The following is a 19,615-nucleotide window of genomic DNA, read 5'->3' as shown; positions in this document are numbered from 1 at the left end:
GGGGAGATGAGCAATTCCTGGTCAGCCTCTACAGGCTCTGTGGCCAGCTACGCCTGGACCCCTCTAGCAGCAATGCCTGCTGCATTCGAGGAAAGCCAAGTGCAGGAGACTGCGGACACAGCCAGTACCCATGGAAGCAGGGAGAGTGGCCCTAGTGCAACATAACTTGGCCACGTCGACCCTCATAGGGGTGGATGCGATCTCATCACCCACTCAGATGCCTGAGACTGTGCAGAAGCAGGGCCAGTGAAAGCAGAGGGCAGATCCAATGCTTCAATGGGGCCCTGCTGTGCAGATTGAGAGTCTGCCATGAATATGACTGAGGATGGCCAGGACATAGAACAGGGAGCAGTGTTCTGCCAAACAATGCCAATAGGCAGTGGCTGGTGCTGTGTGGAGTGATATTTTAGACGTTATATTTGCCAGGGCTGCAGCAACATGGAAGTCACATAAAGGGACTGAATTAGCCCTGGTCACTCAGGCTCCAGGGCACTACTTGTGTTCCAAATCAACCCTGCCACTACCTGCCTGAGCTCAGACAAACACTCTGGGCCTCCATCTCTTCATAAGTAAAACAAGAATGGTGATCTTCACTTCAGGCACTCACGGACAGGACTCAACAGGGCTCTGTGCATGCCAGATAGCAAGAGCACAAGGAACAGCAGCTCTTTTCCTGATACAACTAGAGAATAAAGGTGGAGCCTGAGACAGTGGTCCCAATTCCACTGGCAGCCTTCAGGCAAAAAGTTCATGATTTTACCTCAGCTATTCCTTCCGACCTTCCCAGGTTCCAACAATAGCATCATCTAAGGATAAAAAGACAATGATGTTCTTATAGAGGCACAGACCACTAATGAGGAAAAATAAGTTTAAAAATATTTAAGTTTGTCTTTTTTTTTTTAATAATTGGTGTGATTATATGTTTCAAACAAAAGTTGCCACCTCTTGGATGTCTGAAAAGAAATCTGCCAAGCAAAGCAGACACGATGATTCTAAATCATTTGCAAAGTCTTTTATCCCTCCCCCCAGAATCCGCATATGTTGGGGATCAGGGATTAGATATAAAGGCAATTTAACTTTTTAAACCAGAAAAAAGCCTCACAAATCACAGTTCCATGCACATACCTATGAATTTGTCCAAAATGTCTAGCATATGCAAATTCTTTCACTGAACACACTGCAATGCACCGTCATCATACTTAATTTCTGTTTAATTCTGTGTGATTTATCTATGGCCAAATTTCCATTTCTGTATCAATCAAAAGTAAATTAGTTGAATTTTCATTAAAGGTCATAATAAACTACAATATCATGTTAACTTATTTCCAAGAAGTGAAAGCTTCAACCTTTATTGGTAATTAAGATCTTTACAAACAAACAACGGCTCTTTTATAACTTAGTGCATATATATTATGTATTTGTGTGTGTTTGAACATATAAATATGTATGTGTCATAAAATATCATTAAAAACTAAGTCACATATCTCTGATAAGATTACATTGTAACCAAGAAACAAAAAATTGCCTCGATATAGTTCTATTTTATCCCTCAAAAAGAATGAGACTTGATTTTCTAGAGTTCGTCCCTTATGCATCTACGACAATCTTTGATACTAACAGGAAATATTTTCCCCTTGGCCCTCCTATCTAATGTACCTAAAATCATTACTTTCAAATGCCATAATTACTGCCATAAAATGTCTAATGTCTCCCTCAGGAGTAATTAATTTCATTTCTGTACATCAGTGGCATTGGCAACTACATATTTTAGAAATTTACTGTTAATTTCTTATTTCCAGGCTCCCTCAAATGTTTCAAAGCCCTGGCCTCCCACTGTCTTCCTACAACCCTGCTCTGAATCCTGTCCCCTCCCTCCCCTGCACCTGGCATTGCATAGCCTGCCCAGAAGGCAGGTGTGGGTGGGAACGCCCCCTAAATGCTTCTGCAAGGCTTAGCTTCCTGCTGTGCTGTCTGTGTCTATTAGTAAAGGCAAAATGTCAAGGAAACGTTTCAATCAACCCCTTGTCTCTAAAACCAGGTATGTTCTTTTAGCTCATTCTAAAAACTCATTATAATGTGATCATTTGGTATTGTTTTGTTTCCCAGGAAAGGCAGTGAACAGGATACATGTCCAGATCTTTGGATATAATCTGTTGGAGAAAGGATCTGGGGCTGATGCATGGTTCTTACCCTACTGCCCAGCGCAAGCCCGGGCTGAGAATAACAGAGCAACACAGGATAAACCCCGGGAGAGACAGTGGGAGGGAGGAAAACAACTGCAGCCTGAAAGTCACCCTAGGAGAAAAAAAAATCATAGGCAGAATTCTTGAGTGCTGAAAAAACAGGGGGGAGAGGGAGAAGGTAGGGGAGAAGAATAAAGAGAGGAAAAGAGAGGGAGAGAGAGAGACTGACACAGAAGAAAATGAAAACAGGAAGACAATAAAGAAGAGATAGAGGAGAAAAAGTGAGAGAAGAGAAAGGGAACAGAAACGGGGATGGGACTCGGAGACGACGTGGGAGAGAGAGGAAGCTGGCGACATTGGGAAGGAAAGGACCCCACAGTCAAAGGCAGGACTCAACAACCCTGTCCTGGGGAAAGGCTGATGTGGAAGTGAGATGGACCCCGCCGCCCGCGCCCGCTCGCAGCTCTGTCCCTGCAGACAGGAGGGTGCGCCTCACCTGGGCTCTCTGGAGATGTGGAGCAAGAGGTGCTGGTGCAGCACAGCCTCCTCCCGGCCAAGAGCACTGCGCGTGGCTCTGAACTTGGCGCCGGAGCCTTGAGGGCGGCCAGATCCCGCCCCCAAGCCGCTCCCGCCTTCGGGGCGTGGTCTCGGCGTCGCCCACCCCCAGGGAAGCTCCAGCCCTCGGGGCGGGGCTTGCGGGTGGGCGGCCCCGGCAGGGCAGGGTGCCGCTGGCCAAAGAACTCACAACCCCGGGAGAAAACCCCCTTCTGACCCTCTGGGCTGCCCGGCCCTTCCCCGGCTCAGCTCCGCGGAGATGCCCCCAGCTGGCTTGGTCAGGGCCGGGCGCCATCGCCTGCGGGAGGGCGAGGGCGTTCTTTGGAGGCGGTGCCTGCTCTCGCCTACGCCCTCTGGTCCTGGGCGCCCGACCTCTCGCTCCTGGGCCCGCGGGGCCTCGGCGATGCGGGCGAGGGCTGCGCGCGGTGCCTGCGGCTCCAGTCTGCGCCGAGGACCCCCACGGCCTCCTGGCCCTCCTTCCCCCCGCAGCCTGGCGGCCGCTCGATCGGCACCTCCCCCCGTCGGAATCGCCCAGCTCCCCCCGGGAGCGCCCGCCGCCTCTGCTCCCCAGACCTCAGCTGTGACCACGCAACGCTCTGCCAGGAAGGCGGACTCCGCGACTCGGGCCATGGTGGAAAATGACAGTTAAAGTGCGTTAAAATTAAGAACTTATACTTTGATTAAAAAACAACAAACGGAGTGAAAAAGCAAGCCACACACTGAAAGAAGATACTTGCAGCAATTGATAAAGGATTAGTATCCAGGATATATACTTTTAATGAATTAGTGTGAAAGAGAGGAACACCCAAAGCAAAGAATGGACACAGACATGAATAGGCACTTCAAAGAGGAACCACTAACGACCAAAATCATGTGAGTAATTAGAGTAATTAGAGTAATTAGAAAATGCAAATTAAGACCACAAGGAGATGTTTAATCATTAGGCATAAATGTTAAAATATAATAATACCAACTGTCATGGAAGGCATGAAGCAAGGGAACCCTAATATGCTGGGGAGAAGTACACCCAATTTCATTGATTATAAAAGACCACTAATTTAAGATATTCTATTATACTAAATACAGCTCCAAAAGAGGGGGAAAAAACTGACAACCAACCAACTCAAATGCTTTTCATCACTTGTAATTTTTAAGTTATATAAAGAAAGATCTATTTTAGACTGTATTAATCCATTCTCACACTGCTATAAAGAATTGCCTGAGACTGGGTAATTTATAAAGGAAAGAGGTTTAATTGACTCAGTTCAGCGTGGCTGCAGAGGCCTCGGGAAACTTACAATCATGGTGGAAGTGGAAGCAAAACAGGTCCTTCTTCACAGGGTGGCAGGAAGGAGAAGAATGAGAGAAGTGCAGAGTGAAGGGGGTAAAAGCCCCTCACAAACCCATTAGATTGCCTGAGAACTCACTCACTATCATGAGAACAGCACCGGGCAACCACCGCCATGATTCAATCACCTCCCAGTAAGTCCCTCCCCCTACATATGGGCATTACAATAAGGACTATAATTCAAGATGAGATTTGGGTGGGGAAACAGAGGCAGGCCATATTATTCCACCCCTGGTCCCTCTCAAATCTCATGTCCTCATATTTCAAAACACAATCATGCCTTTCGAACAGTCTGCCAACGTCTTAACTAATTCCATCATTAACCCAAAAGTCCAAGTTCAAAGTCTCATCTGAGACAAGGCAAGTCCTTTCCACCCATGAACCTGTAAAATCAAAAGAATGTTATTTCCTAGATATAATGCAAGTACAGGCATTGGGTAAATACACCCATTCCAAATGGGAGAAATTGGCCAAAACAAAGGGACTACAGGCCCCATGCAAGTTTGAAACCCAATAGGGCAGTCATTAAACCTTAAAGTTCCAAAATGACCTCCTTTGACTCCATGTCTCACACCCAGGTCATGCTGGTGCAAGATGTGGACTCCCACGGCCTTGGGCAGCTCTGGCCCTGTGACTTTACAGGGTACAGACCCCCTCCCAGCTGCTTTCTTGGGCTGCCTTTGAGTGCCTGTGGCTTTTCCAGGCACAAGGTGCAAGTTGTCGGTGGATCTACCATTCTTGGATTTGAAGGGCAGTTGTCCTCTTCTCACAGCTCCACTAGGCAGTGCCCAAGTGGGGACTCTGTGTGGGAGCTCCAGCCCCACATTTCCCTTCTGCACTGCCCTAACAGAGGTTCTCCATCAGGGCCCTGCCCTTGCAGCAACTTCTGCCTGGTCATCCAGGTGTTTCCACACATCCTCGGAAATCTAGGCAGAGATTTCGCAACCTCAATTCTTTTTTTTTTTTTTTCTTTCCTGACATGGAGTCCCACTCTGTTGCCCAGGCTGGAGTGCAGTGGCATGATCTCGGCTCACTGTGACCTCCACCTCCTGGGTTTAAGTGGTTCTCCACTTCAGCCTCCCAGGTAGCTGGGATTACAGGCACCTGCCACCATGCCAGGCTAATTTTTGTATTTTTAGTACAGACAGAGTTTCACCATGTTGGCCAGGCTGGTCTTGAACTCCTGGCCTCAGGAGATCCGCTGGCCTTGGCCTCCCAAAGTGCTGGGATTACTGGCGTGAGCCACCACACCTGGCCCCAAACCTCAATTCTTGACTTCTGTGCACCCACAGGCCCAACACCATGTGCAAGCTTCCAAGGCTTGGGGCTTGAACCCTCTGAAACAATGGCCCAAGTTGTACCTTGGCCCCTTTTAGCCACGGCAGGAGCTGAAGCAACTGAGATGCAGGGCACTATGTTCCAAGGCTGCATAGAGGAGATGAGGGCCAATGAGCCTGGCCCACGAAACCATTGTTACCTCCTAGGTCTCTGGGCCTGTGATGGGAGGAGCTGCTATAGGTCTCTGAGATGACCTGGAGACATTTTCCCCATTGTCATGATGATTAACATTCATCTCTTCATTATTTATGCAAATTTCTGCAGCAGGCTTGAATTTCCCCCAGAAAATGGGTTTTGCATTTCTATCACATCTTCAGGCTGCAAATTTTCTAAACTTTTATGCTCTGCTTCCTCTTGAACCCTTTGTTGCTTAGAAATTTCTTCCACCAGATACCCTAAATCATCTCTCTCAAGTTCAAAGTTCCACAGACTTCTAGGGCAGGGCAAAATGCCATCAGCCTCTTTGTTAAAACATAGCAAGAAGCACCTTTATCCTAATTCCCATCAAGTTACTTATCTCCATCTGAGACCACCTCAGCCTGGGCTTCATTGTACATATCACTATCAGCATTTTGGTCAAAGCCATTCAACAAGTCTCTAGGAAGTTCCAAACTTTCCCACATCATCCTGCCTGTCTTCTTGTTAGCCCTCCAAACTGTTCCAACCTCTGCCTGTTACCCAGTTCCAAAGTCACTTCCACATTTTTTGATATCTTTACAGCAGCACCCCACTACCTGATACCAATTTATTGCATTAGTCCATTCTCATGCCGCTGTAAAGAACTGCTCAAGACTGGGCAATTTATAAAGGAAAGAGAGATTTAATTGACTCACAGTTCAGCATGGCTGGGGAGGCCTCAGGAAACTTACAGTCATGGCAAAAGGGGAGGCAAACACGTCCTTCTTCACATGATGGCAGGAAGGAGAAGAATGAGAGAAATGCAGAACGAAGGGGGGAAAGCCCCTCACAAAACCATCAGATCTCATGAGAATTCACTCACTATCATGAGAACAGCATATCACCCCCATGATTCAACCACCTCCTATGAGGTCCCTCCCCCAACACATGGGGGTTACAATTTGAATTATAATTCAAGATGAGATTTGGGTAGCAACACATAGCCAGAACATATACACTTGGTAGAGATTTTCTAAAATTATATGCCACTCTTGTGCATACAAAAATGGAGAAAATAAAATTGATTAAGGTATTTCTACAAATGTTTTACAGTAACACTCTGACTTCTGAATCACGCTTGAATCCCACTTGATTGTGCCCATGTTTTTCCACACACTATACCCTCTCTGCCATTCAAAGCCTTGGTCATACAGCAGTTTTGACACTGGGATGTGAACTCATTCACACTCCTGCCCTAGAGCTGGGGCCTGTGTTCCCTCCCACTGACTCTTGTTATCCCATTGACTGCTTGGATTAATAGAGTACAGTGGAAGTGACACTGTGTGATTCCCAAGGTGATGCCATAAAAGGCTCTACAATTTCTGATTTGCTCACTGAAAATACTTACTCTTGGAACTCTAAGCCACCTGTTAAAGCCCAAGCACCTTTAAGCCACCATGCTGAGAGGAAGCCCAGGTCATACAGGGAGGCCACATGCAGAGTCTCCATTCACAGTTCCAGCTGAGCCCAGCTTTTGAGTCCTCCTGCCAGAACCCACACTTATGAATGGAGGATCCTCCAGAAATCCCAGTATCCAATCCTTCAAGTCATGTCCGGCTGCTCAAGCCTTCCCATCAGGGTCTCCAGACATGTGGAGCCCTCCCCACTCTGCCCTGAGTGCCCGATCCTCAGAACCTGTGAGTGTAATAAAATGGGCCTTCATCATAGAATAAATAGGCTTCATTGTCCTCTTATTAATGCAGGAAATTTCCTTTTTGTTTCATTTTGTTTTCCTGCTTAATACTGTTGTGTTCCCCAGGAACGTTCCCTGCTCCAGGCTGACAAGTCCTCAGTCTCCACGCCTTCCTCACCTACTGGCTTCCTTGCTCACTTCCTTCAGCCTGGCCTCTGATTTCAGGCTGACCTAGTGACCGTGCACTGGGGGCCTGTGCTGTGGGGTCCCCTGCGCCAGCCCACATTTCCCGCTTATCTTTACCACCAGCCATGAAGTAGGGGTGGAGATGATGTTTAGCCCTGGGGAGAGGAGGAAACTGGCTCAGAGAGGTTAAGTAGCATGCCCTAGACATTCAGCAGATTCAAACTTGGGTCTTATAACTTGTGTCTACCTGATCCACAATCCATGCTATTAGGTTTTTTAAGTTATTAATTGTGATAAAATATATACAACATTAAATTGACCATTTTAAGTAGTTTTAAGTGTACAATTCCTTGACATTAAGTACATTCACAGTTTTGCACCCATCACGATCACCATGCATCTCCAGAATTTTCTTATCCTCGCATACTGAAAGTCTCTATTCACTGAACAATTACTACCCATTTCTCCCTCTTCCAAACCCTGGTAATCTCTATTCTCTTTCCTGTATGTATGAAATGTCCACCACAGGTATCTCACGTAAGTGGAATTATACAATATATTCACACAAACATGCAATATTTGACTTTTTCTATCTGACCTATTTCACTTAGCAAAAGATTTTAAAGGTATATCCATGTTATGCCATCTATGAAATTTCATCCGTTTCTATGGCTGAATAATATTTCTCCGCATGTATATGTACCACTTTTTGTTTGCCCATTCATGTGTTGATGAACACTTGGGTTACTTCTACCATCAGGCTATTGTGAATAATGCTGCTATGAATACTGGCAAACACATATCTGTTTGAGTTTCTGCTGTCACTTCTTTTGGGTATATACATATTTACAAGTGGAATTCATGGAACATATGGTAATTCTATGTTTAACTTTCTGAGGAACTGCCAAGCTGTCTACCACAGTGGATGCACCATTTTACACTCCTAGCAACAATGCACAATAGGTCCAATATTTCTACAGTCTCTCCAACACTTGCTATTTTCTCTTTTTTGATAATAGCCATCCCAATGGATGTGAAGTTGTATCTCATTGTGGTTTTCATTGGCATTTCCCTAATGACTAGTGATGTTGAGCCTCTTTTCACATGCTAATTGGACATTTGTGTATCTTCTTTGGAGAAATGTCTACTTAAGTGTTTTGCTTAATTTTTGTTGGACTTGTTTGATTTTTGTTGTTGATATGTAGGAGTTCTTTATATATTATGGATATTAATCTCTTATCAGATACTTAATTTGCAAATGTTCTTTTCCATTCTGTGGACTGTCTTTTCACTTTCTTGATACTCTCCTTTGGTGCATAAAAATGTAATTGGCATGGACAAAGTTCAGTTTTTGACTTTTTTCTTTCGTTATCTGTGCTTTTGGTGTCACATCCAAAAAATTATTATCAAATCCAATGTCATAAAGGTGTTTTCCTATGTTCTTTACTAAGATTTTTGTAGTTTTATCTCATATATTTAGATTTTGATTCATTTTGGGTTAATTTCTGTAATGGCGTATAGTAAGGGCCCAATTTCATTCTTTTGCATGTGGACATGCAGTTTTTACAGCACCATTTGTTGAAACTACTGTCCTTTTCCAGATTAGATAGTCTTGGCAACATTTTTTAAAAATCAATCAACCATATACATAAAGGTTTATTTCTATGCTTTCTATACTGTTCATTGGTCTATATACCTGTCTTTAAACCGGTACCACATTGTTTTGATTGCTGTAGCTTTGTAATAGATATTGAAATCAGAAAACACAATTACTCTACTTTCTCCTTTTGAAGATTTTTTGAGGGGCTAAGGGGTAGTATTTGTCATCTCTTGAGATTCCATGTGAATTTTACCTGGATTTTTCTATTTCTGCAACAAAAATGCTGTTGAGATTTTGGTAAAGATTACACTAAATCTGTAGATGTCTTTGGCTAGTATTGTCAGTCTAACAATATTAAGCCTTCTAATCTTTAAACATAAAATGTCTTTCAATTTAATTCTATCTTTAAACTCTTTTAACAATGTTTCGTGGTTCTCAGTAACCCTGTTTTTGCCTCCTTCACTTAATTTATTCCTAAGCATTTTATTTGTGAGGTACTATTGTAAATAGAAGTGTTATCTTAATTTCACTTTATTTTTTATTGTTAGTCTATAGAAATGCAGCTAATTTTTGCAGGCCAATTTTGTATCTTGCTACTTTACTAAATTTATTTATTAGCTATAACAGTTTTTTGTGGAATCTTTAGGGTTTTTACAAGTAAGATCATATCATTCATAAACAGGGACAGTTTTGCCTCTTCTTTGCAATTTGGATGCCTTTTATTTTTATTTCCTGCCTAATTGCTCTGGCTTGAATTTCCATACTATGTTGAATGGACACAATGAAAATGGACATCCTTGTATTGCTCTTGATCTTAGGGGAAACATTTTTTATCTTTCAGCATTGAGTATTTTAGCTGTGTGTTTTCGTATATGGCCTTTTTCATGTTGAAGAACTTTATTTTTAATTTGAGTGTCTTAATCAAAACAGGTATTGAATTTTATCAAATACTTTATCAATGGAGATCATGTAGTTGTCTTAATTCTACTAATGAAGTGTATAATACTGATTTTTTAATGTTGAATCATTTTTAAATTATGGAAATAAATCTCATTCTTTGGGGATATACAAATCTTTTAATAAACTGTGGAATTCAGTTTGCAGTATTTTGTTGAGGATTTTTGCACTAATATTGATAAGGGATTTTGGTGTATAGTTTTCTTACAGTGTCTTTGTCTGCCTTTTGTATCAGTGCAGTGCTGGCCTTTATAGATTTCGTTTAGAAGTGTTCCATCACCTACAGATTTTTGGAAGAGTTTGCAAAGGATTTTTCCTTACATATTTGGCAGAATTTACCAATGAAGCCATCTGGTCCTGGACTTTTCTTTGTTGAGAGGATTTTATAACCAATTCAATCTCCTTACTATTATAGGTCTGTTCTGATTTTCTATTTCTTCACAATTTTTTAAAATTTTTTATTTTTAATCAACTTTTATTTTAAGTTCCAGGGTACACGTGCAGGATGTGCAGGTTTGTTACATAGGTAAATGTATGCCGTGGTAGTTTGCTGCACAGATCATCCCAACACCTAGGTAGTAACCCCAGCATCCATGAGCTATTCTTCCTGATGCTCTCCCTCCAACACGCCCCAGTGTGTGTTGTTCACCCTCATGTGTCCATGTGTTCTTATCATTCAGCTCCCACTTATGAGTGAGAACATGTGGTGTTTAGTTTTCTGTTCCTGCATTAGTTTGCTAAGGATAATAGCTTCCAATTCCATCCATGTCCCTGCAAAGGACATGATCTCATTCGTTTTTATGGCAACATATTATTCCATGGTGTATATGTACCACATTTTCTTTTTCCAGTCTATCGTTGATAAGCATTTAGGTTGATTTCATGCCTTTGTTATTGTGAATAGTGCTGCAATGAACATACACATGCATGTATCTTTAAAGTACAATGATTTATATACCTTTGGGCATACAGTCAGTAATGGTATTGCTGGGTCAAATGGTATTTCTGCCTTTAGGTCTTTGAGGTATCACCACACTGCCTTCCACAATGGTTGAACTAATTTACACTCCCATCAACAGTGTAAAAACATTTCTTTTTCTCTGCAACGTCGCCAGCATCTGTTGTTCTTTGACTTTTAAATAATTGCCATTCTGACTGGCATGAGATAGTATCTCACTGTGGTTTCGATTTGCCTTTCTCTAATGATCAGTGATGTTGAGCTTTTTTTCATATGTTTGTTGGCTGCATGAATGTCTTCTCTTGAGAAGTGTCTGTTCATGTCCTTTGCCCACTTTTTAATGGGGTTTTTTTTTCTTGTAAATTTGTTTAAGTTCCTTGTGGACTCTGGATATTTAACCTTTGTCAGATGGATAGATTGCAAAAATTTTCTCCCATTCTGCAGGTTGTCTGTTCACTCTGATGATAGCTTCTTTTGTTAAGTTTTTCTTCTGTTGCAATTATTTTTGATGTTTTCATCATGACATCTTTGCCCGTGCCTATGTCCAAGTGGTATTGCCTAGATTTTCTTCTAGAGTTTTGGGTTTTACATTTAAGTATTTAATCCATCTTGATTAATTTTTGTATAAGGTGTAAGAAAGGGGTCCAGTTTCAATTTTCTGCATATGGTTAGCCAGCTATCCCAGCAATGTTTATTAAATAGGGAATTTATTCCCCTTTGCTTGTTTTTGACAGTTTTGTTGACGATCAGATGGTTGTAGGTGTGCAGTCTTATTTCTGAAAATGAGAGTGGGAAAATGACTACCAGTTTAACAGTAATGAAAAATTTTATAATGACATACTAGGAACATCTGAACACCAACAAATAGAATTAAATAGATGAAATGGGATAATGCCTAGAAACACACAGTCTATCAAAATCGAATCATGTTCTTTATGAGCACCCAGATTCATAAAGAGCAAAATATTCTTCATGAGCACCCAGATTCATAAGAACACCCAAATTCATAAAAAACATTTTATCTATTTAATTCCACTTGTTGGTGTACAGATGTTCATTTTATGTGCTTATAATCTTTTTTATTTCTGTTAAATTCGTAGTCATAGTCCCGCTCTCGTTTTCTGATTTTAGTAATTTGAGTAATCCTTCTTTTATTCTAAGTCATCCAAGAAAGAAGTTTGTCAATTTTGTTGATTTTTCAAAAAAAAAAAAAACACAAACTTTTGGTTTCATTGATATTCTCTATTTTTCTGTTCTCTTTTTCATTTATCTCTGCTGTAATCTTTTTTTTTTTCCTTTGCTATCTTTGGGTATAATTTTCTTTTGGTTTTCTAGTTACATAAGATGTAAAGTCAGTTTATTGATTGAAGAGCTTTTCTAACTTATTCATTTAGAGTTATAAATTACCCTCTTAGCACTGCTTTCCTTGCATCTCATAAGTTTTAGTATGTTGTGTTTTCATAGTCATTAATCTCAAGGTACAGACTGTCCCTAACTTATGATTGTTCCATTAATGACTTTTCGAATTAGCAGTGGGTTTAATGGGATATACCCCAATTGTATGCCAAGAAACATTTGTATTTTCTAATATTCTTTGTGATTTCTTCTTTGTCCTATTGTTTATTTGAGAGTATTTTGTTTAATTTCCACATATTGGTGAATTTTTTAGTTTTCCCTCTGGTATTGATTTCTAGTTTGTTACATTGTGATTGGAAAAAGTGTTCTGTATGATTTAAAACTTTCTAGATTTTTTAAGACTTGTTTTGTGGCCTAACATGTGATCTATCCTGGAGAATATCCCATGTGCACTTGAGAAAAACATGTATTCTGCTATCTTTGAGCAGAGGGTTTTGTATATGTGTGTTATGTACACTCAGTTAAAAGATATGTTCAAGTCCTCTATTTTCTTGTTTCTATCTTTTCTTACATTCTGTCTGATTCTATACCTGATTAAAGTAGGGTACTGAAGTCTCCAGCTATTAACGTAAGTCTTTCTATTTCTCCCTTTAATTCTGTCAATGTTTGTTTAATAAATTTCGTAGCTCTGATTTTTGGTACATATCTGTTTATAGTTGTTTTATCTTCTTAGTGAATTGACCCTTTTATTAATATCAGTCTTTCTTTGTCTCTTATGCCAGTATCTTTTAACTTAAATTCCATTTTGTCTAATATTACTGTGAGCATCCTCACTCCCTTTTGGTCTTCATTTGCATGTAATGTCTTTTTCCATCCTTTAATTTTCAACATATTTGTGCTTTTAGATCTGAAATGAGTCTCTTGACAGCATGTAGATGGAGCATGAATTACAGATAGGGAAGAACTTACTTATGTCATTTTATATTCGTTCTCTGTATATCTTCTAGATTTTTTGTTCCTCATTTTCTCCATTTCTGTCTTCAGTTGTGTTTAGGTAATTTTTTGCAATGACACATTTTGATACCTTGCTTATTTCCTTTTGTGTATATTGTATTATATCATATTATAGATATTTCCTTTTTTATTACGTGTGATTACATGTAACATCCTAAAGTTTTAACTATCTAATTTGAGTTGCTACCAACTTTAACTTAACTTTAATTGTAAACAGCAGAGTTGAGTATAGCTTTGTGCCCCTGTACAGCTTTGTGCCCCTCTTTATCAATGTTTTATGTGCCCAATAACAGATTTATAATGATTTTTGTGCATTTGCCTTTTAAATTCTATAGAAAAATAATAGAGATACAAGCCGAGATTACAATATTACTGACTTTTATATTTTCTCATGTATTTATTTTTACCAGAAACCTATGTTCATATGGCTTCAAGCTATTGTCTAGTGCCCTTGAATTTTCACCTGAAAGATTCCCTTTAGCATTTCTTGTAAGACAAGTGGTAATGAAGTCCCTCGGCTTTTATTTGTTAATGCCTCAAATATATTCCTTATTTTTAGAAGACAGTATTGCAGAACATGGAATTCTTTGTTAATAGCTTTTTTATTTCAGTTCTTTAAACAAATCAGTAATTCCTGATTTCCTTTATTTCTCTTTTCTTTCTTTTTTGTTTGTTTGCTTGTTCAGAGAAAGTCTCATTCTGTCTCCCAGGCTGAAATGCAGTGGCATGATCATGGTTCACTGCAGCCTCAACCTCCCAGGCTCAAGCAATCCTCCCACCTCAGCCTCCCAAGTAGCTGGAGCTAGAGGGATGCACCACCAAACCCAGTTATTTATTTATTTTAATTAGAGATGGACCTCACTATGTTGCCCAGGGTGATCTCAAACTCCTGCAATTAATGATTCTCCCATCTTGATTGATTATAGGTGTGAGCCACCATGCCAAGCCTCTTTATTTCTTTCTTCTTGTTTTTCCTCACCTCTTTGAGCATATCTAAGATAGATATTTTAAGTCTTTGTCCAGTATGTCTAAAATATTGGCTTCTTTGGGGGCAGTTTTTGTCCATTTATTTAGTTCCTTTGAATGAGCTATGTTTTTCTGTTTCTTTTTAAGTCTTGTGTTTTTTATTTTGTTTTTGTTGTTGTTGAAAGTTGGGTGTTTGATTATTATAATGTAGTAACTCTATAAATTATATCCCCCCCCACTTCCCCATAAGTTAATGGATTATTTTTGTTTTTGTTTTTTGTTTTTTAATTGTAAAATCCTGTAGTCGTTTGTTCATTTTGAAAATTTTTCAGACTACTTTTACAAAGGCCATTCCTGGTTGTGTAGGATCACTGAAATTTTTCCTTCTGTAGTTCATGTTCAGGTGATGTTTTGACAGATTTCTTTGAATGCCAGGAGCTAAGACAAAAGGAAAACCACTAAAAAATTTAACAGAAAGAACAGCCACATTCCTGTCTTTGCAGATTGGTTTTGTTCTGGGCACTCCTTCACAACTTAACTAGACTTGCTCTAAGTCTATGGAAAGCTTAAAGTGTGGACTTCTCTGAGCACATATCTTGCCTGGGCATGTCCATGACTTTCTAAATTCCCCTGTGTACACAGCTTATCCTAAACATCCTAGTTCCCAAAGAGTCACACCTAGCTTCTCCTGGGGGCCTTTGATGGTCTATTGTGTATTCACCCAAACTCTCTTGCCTCAGGCATCTATGGGGCTTTTTGTCACCTGTAGATTTGTCATCACTTTTACAAGAAGTGCTTACCACATTTTCTAGATGTGTTCTGACTGAGCTATATGAGATAGAGTAGAGGGAGCTAGTCTTTTGGGTGTCCTCCAGCCAGGTTAGAACAGATATACACAGAAATGTGCAAGTAAGAGCTACACTGCTCCCTCTAGTTCATAGACAATCACTTGGAACTGGGTCACTGCTCAAGACCAAAACTGCCAATATGCTGTGAAAGTGTTGCAGAAAGGATATGTGAAAACTGAAGGGGGCCTGCCCCTCCACACCTGAGGGTATTTCTCACAAGGAGGAGACGAGAGACTGAGAAAAGAAATAAGGCACAGAGACAAAGTATAGAGGAAGAAAAGTGGGCCCGGGGGACAAGTGCTCAGCAAGTGAGGACCTGCACCAGCACCGGTCTCTGAGTTTCCTCAGTATTTATTGATCACTATCTTTACTATCTCGGTGAGGGGGATGTGGCAGGACTATAGGGTAATGGTGGGGAGAGGGTCAGCAGGAAAACATATGAGCAAAGGAATCTGTGTCATAAATAAGTTTAAGGAAAGTTACTGTGCCTGGATATGCATGTAGGCCAGATTTATGTTTAACTTTACACAAACATCTCAGTGCAGTAAAGAGTAGCAGGGCAGTATTGCTGCCAGCATGTCTCACCTCCAGCCATAGGGCAGTTTTCTCCTACCTCAGTAAATAGAATATATGGTCGGGCTTTACACCGAGACATTTCATTCCCAGGGACAAACAGGAGAGTTTTTATCTCAACTGCAAAGAGGCCTTCCTCTTTCACTAATTCTCCTCAGCACAGACCCTTTACGAGTGTCGGGCTAGGGGACTGTAAGGTCTTTCCCTTCCCACGAGGCCGTATCTTGGGCTGTCTCAGTGGGGGGGAGACCTGGACAATACCCAGGCTTTCTTGGACAGAGGTCCCTGCAGATTTCCGCAGTGCATTGTGTCCCTGGTTAATTGAGAATGGAGAATGGCAATGACTTTTACCAAGCATACTGCCTGCAAACAAATTGTTAACAAGGCACATCCTGCACAGCCCTAACTCCATTAAATCTTGATTCAATACAGCACATGTTTCTGTGAGCACAGGGTTGGGGCTAAGGTTGCAGATTAACAGCATCTCAAAGCAGAACAATTTTTCTTAGTACAGATCAAAATGGAGTTGCTTATGTCTTCCTTTTTCTACATAGACACAATAACAGTCTGATCTGTCTTCCTTTCCCCCACAAAAACATCACAAAACTTTCCTGTGATTTTGAAGGTAGCTTTTTCTCAGTTGGGCACCTGGTATATTGCAGTAAATCTTTGATTACTGTTTGCCTGAGTCCCTGAAAAGTTGGCACACACAGATTCTGTTTTTTTCTTTCAATGTTTCTATGGGGGAGCAAGGGCTTGGAGTGTTTAAGCCACCATTTTGCTGACATCATTCCATGCTGCTAGTTTTTGCTTGTAATTTCATTTTTACATTAATTAATGAAAAGCTTGAAGATAAATGTAAATATCAAATACTCTATGAAGGCTCACACACACACACACAAAAAACCCAAGGCTCTTGCTCGACTCTTTCCCACTTCTGATCTCACTCCCCAGAAGCAGCCACTTGCAAGTGTTTTAGCTTTTTCTTCTGGTTTTATGTCCTTGTTTTTAAAAATATGCTTGTACTGACTGCTGTTTCTTACTGTTGGCAGCTTACATATTCTCTGTTGACTTCTTCCTATGGGGGAAGAATATTTAGCTTTCTCATAGCTGAGTTTTCCTACAGGATTCAATCCTACCCACTTCCATTTCTGCAATGTGGTTATATCACTATGATGTTTTGGTCTCAAATTGTAATGGTAGAGGTGTTCTCAAATGTTTGGTGATCCTGGTCTCTCTGTTCTCATGTAAGACTGGGGCACTAAATCATAAGTAGAGCTCTGTGTGCCAGAAGCCCACATAGTTTGCACTGTTCCATGTTGCCTCCTTCTGGGGACCTGTCAGTTCATGTGGCCCTTCACCACCCAAGAGCACTGGCTTCCTCTGTGGTCTAAAATGTAGACCCTTCTTCAAAATCATCTCAAACTGGAAATTTTACCAGAGTAGGTGAACGGAATGAAGATTCTTGCTCCCCATAACCCTTCATTGGAAGATCCTTTTTGCTGAAGGAAAAAGAGAGGAGAGTGTAAAGAGAAGGAAATTGGAAACTGTTATCATTAGTTAGGAAAGGGGTTGTCTTGCATGTTAGTGTGGGAGCTGCCAAGGGCAAAGTCTGTGTTGTGGATGAGTTTTGAGAGTCCAGTGCTTTGTTTTCCAGTATCGTTTGATACCACAGTGTCACCTAGACACCCTAAGTGCAATGGGTAAAGTATGGTTTTGCAGCTAGACCTGGGTTCAGATCCATGCTATTAGGTTGGTGCAAAAGAAATTCTGATTTTTGCATTTTAAAATTTGCTGTTTGATATTGGAATACATTCTTAAATAAATATGGTTATGTTATATATCATTTTAATGTGCATTTCTCACTTTATGTTTTTTGCTAATGACTTATTACTTGCTGTTTATTTTATATTTATTTTAGACTGTGGAACTGATGTTAGACAAAAAGCGAATTCCGGTGATTTTCTTATTTGAGTTCAAATTGGGTCATAAAGCGGCCAAGACAACTTGCAACATCAGCAATGCATTTGGCCCTGGAACTTCTAAGGAATGTACAGTGTAGTGGTGGTTCAAGAAATTTTGCAAAGGAGACAAGAGCCTTGAAGATGAGGAACATAGAGACTGGCCATTGGAAGTTGACAACAACCAACTGAGAGCAGTTATCAAAGCTGATCTTCTTACAATGACACGATAAGTTGCCAAAGAATTCAGCGTCAACTGTTCTGCAGTCATTTGGCATTTGAAGCAAATTGGAATGGTGAAAAAGTTCGATAAGTGGGTGCCTCATGAGCTAAGCAAAAATTTAAAAAATTGTCATTTTGAAGTGTCGTCTTCTCTTATTCTACACAATAATGAATCATTTCTCAATCCGCTTGTGACGTGTGACAAAAAGTGGAATTCATATGACAACCAGTGATGACTACCTCAGTGGCTGGACCAAGAAGAAGCTCCAAAGCACTTTCCAAAGGCAAACTTGCACCAGAAAAAGGTCATGGTCATGGTTTGGTGGTCTGCTGCTGGTCTGATACACTATAGCTTTCTGAATTCTGGCAAAACCGCTACATCTAAGAAGTATGCTCAGCACATGGTTGAGATGCACCAAAAGCTGCAATGCCTGCAGCTGGCATTGATCAACAGAAAGGGCCCAATTCTCCATGACAATGCTGGACTGCACATCACAACTCTTCCAAAGTTGAAGGAATTGGACTACAGAGTTTTGCCTCATCTGCCATATTCACCTGACTTCTTGCCAACCAACTACCACTTATTCGAACATCTCGACAACTTTTTGCAGGGAAAATCATTTCACAACCAGCAGGATGCAGAAAATGCTTTCCAAGAGTTCGTCCAATCCCAAAGCATGGATTTTTACACTGCAGGAATAAACAAATTTGTTTCTCATTGGCAAAAATGTGTTGATTGTAATGGTTTCCGTTTTGATTAATAAAGATGTCTTTGAGCCTAGTTATAATGATTTAAAATTCACAGTCTGAAACTGTAGTTACTTTTGCCCCAGTGGAGGCAGGCAGTGACATTCCCTGTGGAGCTTGATCCTCAGGCAAGGGAGGACCAGGCTCCCACAAGGGAATGTCACTACCTGCCTCTGTTGGTGCATCTGCCTCTGGGTGTGGGCCTCAGCAAGCTGTGAGTGCAGATCCCACATTTGGTGAGCACAGTGGGAAGGAGGATGTGGGGCTAGGGGCTGCTTAGCTGGTACCCTGGGTATGGCCAGGCTTTCTCTGACCTCATGCTTGTCTCAGGGCACTCAGGCTTTGGAGAGCTTATGAAGGGCCCTGCCTGGATCCTCCATGGTGGGGTCAGTAGCCCCCCTGACCCCAGTCCCAGTGGAGTAGGTGAGGAAGAACAGACATCTGCCTACCAGACAGACGCGCCTCACAGCTATGGAAATTGTGACAAATTGCTTGACTGTTCAGAGCCTCAAGTTTTTCATCTGTAAAATGAAAATAATACAGTATGCGGATTTAGATGCAGGCTAGAGGAGGCAGTAGAACAGTGGAGGGGAGAAGGCTGCTCTTGGATGCATGAGAACTACCACATACAAGCATGATGTTCAGGAGGTAAACATTTATAGACATGGTCATTGCTGGAGGGGAGAAGAGCCTCCTGGTAGGCTCCCCTGAGTACATAATACACAAAAGACCATAAAGCAACACAGATACAGAGAAAGGACTCAGATGAGGGCACCAGCCTTAGTTTTAACTGATACCATCTCCAGGACCTTGGACAAAACACTTAATTCACAGGCCTCACATTTTCCCTGCAAAACTTGAAATATTTCCCATTTCTGCCAAGCTGTACATACCGACGGAGCTGTGGGATTGCAAAGACCTTTGCATCTTGGGCGGGTAGGGCAGATGTGATTGATCCCCACCTAGATGGAAGTCTCACAAGGCTCCAACCCC

At 41.2% G+C, this 19,615-nt stretch overlaps 1 long non-coding RNA gene across 1 annotated transcript; it reads left to right on the top strand.

The window, feature by feature from the left end:
• The first annotated feature begins 3,472 nt into the window (after window positions 1–3,472).
• Window positions 3,473–18,656, top strand: LOC112438852 (uncharacterized). Its single transcript, XR_008619925.1, has 2 exons — window positions 3,473–3,611; window positions 17,614–18,656. It is a non-coding gene; the product is annotated as an uncharacterized LOC112438852 (long non-coding RNA).
• The last annotated feature ends 959 nt before the right edge of the window (window positions 18,657–19,615 follow it).

The sequence above is a fragment of the Pan paniscus genome, chromosome 8, assembly GCF_029289425.2.
Source record: "Pan paniscus chromosome 8, NHGRI_mPanPan1-v2.0_pri, whole genome shotgun sequence".
In the NCBI taxonomy this organism is placed as follows: domain Eukaryota; kingdom Metazoa; phylum Chordata; class Mammalia; order Primates; family Hominidae; genus Pan; species Pan paniscus.
Note: the sequence above shows the minus strand (reverse complement) of the source record. Positions and strands in the feature narration are given on the sequence as shown.